Source organism: Lolium perenne, chromosome 4, assembly GCF_019359855.2.
Source record: "Lolium perenne isolate Kyuss_39 chromosome 4, Kyuss_2.0, whole genome shotgun sequence".
Taxonomy (NCBI): Eukaryota; Viridiplantae; Streptophyta; class Magnoliopsida; order Poales; family Poaceae; genus Lolium; species Lolium perenne.
This window is the reverse complement of record NC_067247.2, coordinates 316,241,917-316,245,184: the sequence shown is the minus strand read 5'-3', so window position 1 is coordinate 316,245,184 and position 3,268 is coordinate 316,241,917. Positions and strand designations below refer to the sequence as shown.

At 46.8% G+C, this 3,268-nt stretch overlaps 1 long non-coding RNA gene across 2 annotated transcripts; it reads left to right on the top strand.

The window, feature by feature from the left end:
• The first annotated feature begins 748 nt into the window (after positions 1–748).
• On the top strand, positions 749–3,021 carry LOC127296203 (uncharacterized). 2 transcript variants are annotated; one of them, XR_007848322.2, is made up of 5 exons: positions 749–1,162; positions 1,339–1,410; positions 1,559–1,737; positions 1,939–2,048; positions 2,761–3,021. It is a non-coding gene; the product is annotated as an uncharacterized lncRNA (long non-coding RNA). The 2 variants fall into 2 exon arrangements; XR_007848321.2 differs by having other exon boundaries at positions 1,541–1,737.
• The last annotated feature ends 247 nt before the right edge of the window (positions 3,022–3,268 follow it).

Below are 3,268 nucleotides of genomic sequence, written 5' to 3'. Positions count from 1 at the left end.
GTGTCAATTGCGTTGAGTCCCTCCTTGGCTTCGAACTTCGAGGCGATCTTCTGGAACTCCCGGTCGCAGTTGTCCGATCGAGCAAAGCTTCCATGAACAGTTATTGGGGTCCCATTGTTGCCTGGCATCTTCAGTTTTATGTATGCATAATGAGGTACGGCCATGAATTTGGCAAACGCGGGCCTGCCAAGGATGGCGTGATACTGAGACTCCCAGTCAACTACTTCGAACTCGATCTTATCTTTTCTGAAATTGTTGGGCGTGCCGAAGACCACATCCAATGATGTTTTACCAAGAGAATAAGCGGGTCGAGTTGGTATCATGCCGTGGAATCCTGTGTCGGACTGTCTTACACTACTAGGAATAAGCTTATAGCCGGATTTATTACCGCCGGCGAACTCGGGCCAAAGTTGCCGGCGGTAAGGTCTTTAAGGCCTTCCTCGCGTTACCGCCGGCGAGTTGAAATGGGGTCGCCGGGGGTACTGCAGTTACCGCCGGCGAAATGGAATAGAAAATGCCGGCGGTAAGGTGGACCGAAACCATCCGAACAGGCCTCCAATTACCGCCGGCGATTGAACTCGAAAACGCCAGGGGTAGTATAATTACCGCCGGCGAAATAGAATTGCATGTGCCGGGGGTAGTTTGGGCTGTTGTGGGCCATTTTGGGCCAAAATTAATGCCGGCGTCTACCCTTTCTTTTCGCCAGGGATAGATTGCCTATACCAACCCTTCTCCCCGTTCCGGTCAATCCCCAGCTCCCCATCTGTCCTCTCCTCTCCTTTCCCTAGCGCGATCCCCTTTCTCCCTCCATCCCCACGCCGGTGCCGCCTCCTCCCCGACGAACTCGCCAGCCACGATGTCGTAGTCCTCTACCACACCACCTTCCCTGCTCCCCCAGACCCGCGCCGCCCCGTGCCTCCGCGAAACCCTAGCGGAGCTAGCGGCTGCTGGTCCGGCGTCGAATACCACCCGCCAGGTGCTGGCCCTCGCTGGACGCCGCCGTCGGCCGGGGCAATGAGAGGCCTTCATCCTAATCGGCGGAGGCGCCAGCGCGGCCGCGGCGCAGGAACCCAGTGACAGGAAGTTGGAGTCGGCGGAGCAGCTGGTGCTCGACCTCTGCGACCGCGACCTGCGCGAGAACGCCCTCCTCGAGCTATCTAAGGTCCGCCCTGCTCTTCTAGGGCTCTAGACCTTCCTCTCGAGGAACGATTGTGTGGGTTTTTTTTTCAATCTCTGAGAGGGATCGCAGCTTTGTTTTACATTAGCATGAACAACGCAACTGCAGGACTGCGTGTTCAGTCAACGAGAATCTAACTTAATGTACTGTACTCATTTCAGAAACGGGAGATATTTCAAGACCTGGCCCCTCTTCTATGGCACTCCTTTGGCACAATCGCTGCCCTGCTTCAGGTATGCGTAATTCATATGTCCCCCATCTTTAGGATGTGCATGCTTGGACATTGAATTAGAAATACTGGGAGCTTTTGGCCCTGATTTCTTACCTTATGCTCTGTTTATGTTGTCAAACTGTTGAGATCAGTCACCGTTTGTTTTCAAGTCGGCACTTGCTGTTCCGAATGCAATTTGTCAAAGGTTAAGTCTTGCCTTCCTCACTTGGTGTATTTGGGAATTTGGAAACACTCGCAAGAAATTGTGTCAATCTACCCTGCGCTTTCACCCCCAACTTTGTCGCCAGGTGCATCAAACCGAGTCTGCAACGCACTTGCACTTCTTCAGGTACAGTTTGGGAGGAAACTACATTCACGAAATTGCTTGAAGTTTGCTATGCCAGATCCATTTCATGTTTCTATTCTCTAGTTACTTATCAATCGTAACAAAGTGACAGTTAGAACTGCTATAGCAGCGCTTTGTTGTTTATGATCATCTTGTTGTATGCTTGTCTAAATAAGAGGTTAACTTGTTCAATACCAAGTGCAGATCTGTACATAGCAGTTCGAGAGTGAAGTGCAGTAAATAGTTTCATATTTATTTAAACTTCACTGCAAGAGAGCGGACGTCGGAGATGCGGAGCGTATCGGCAGACTCGCGTAAGTTACTTTGGTACATGAATTATCATAAGCCACTTTTGTTTATCTGCATTCTGTTAATTTGAATGGACTGGAAATAGTGGCGTAGCCAAATGCTGATAATTTTCAAGTCTCAGTTTCATTTTGTTTAGTAACATTATTAATGTTTGTCATCTTTTCATTATAAGTATGTATCTGCATATTTCAATATAAATATTTGTAACTGATTATGTGTACATTAAAGATCTGTGGACATTCCTTTGCGACTTATTATAAGTAGGCCTCCATATTTTCATTCTAAGTTGTGTATTTACAAATCACAACTGGTAGTAGTATTGAAGGCTATCAACTGGTTGTGCATTCCTTTGCAAGTAGTCAGTCTAGCTATTCAGAATTTTGCAATTCATGTAATGAAGGCTATCAATATGGTTCTATTTATATTGTCACAAATTCTCATTTGTCTCTCTAAAATTCCATGGAAAGCTAGGTTCTATTTATATTTTGTGGTTTGATCTAGTGTAAAAAGATGCATTTTGGTCTAGTACATCTCACTAAACGTGTCCAAAGTATGATATCATTTTCTCTGAATTTAGCCATTATGCTGTAGCAAACTATGTCGATGTTTGAGGTAAAAATAGAAGTGCTACAATCATTTTCAGCAATTTCTACTTTCTGATTTCTTTTTAAGAGTGCAAATAACTGGAAAATGACTGCGTTATGTTGATATTTATAGTGCCTTTCAAGTTTGATACCAATCCGGGGTCTCTTTGGGGCGAGATCAATGCTATCATGGCCCTGGACTTTGGGCATGAATGACGGGACCAAGGTGAAGGTGGACGTTCTGATGGCGTTATGATGAGTTTTTTTTCTCAGGATGTATCTGTAAAACGTGGCTTTAGCTGGCCTCACCTTTGTAATATTGCTTAATTAATGTAGTAGCAACTATATGGCAAATGACAGTTTAAAAAAACTATATGGCAAAGCTGGACGTTCTGGTGGCTACCTTTTTTTTTTAATCCTGTACACACATAGCGCCGGCTTACATGACATTTGCCAGGGGTAAACCTCACTAGTGCTGGCGCCTTTGGCATGTGCCGGGGGTAAGAAATACCGCTGGCAAATATGGGAAGGCGCCGGGGGTAACGGCATGTTACCGCTAGCGAAATGGAAGGTGCCGGCGGTAAGGCATTACCACCGGCGAGGTTACCGCCGGCGAATCCGAAAGTGCCGGCGGTAAGCCT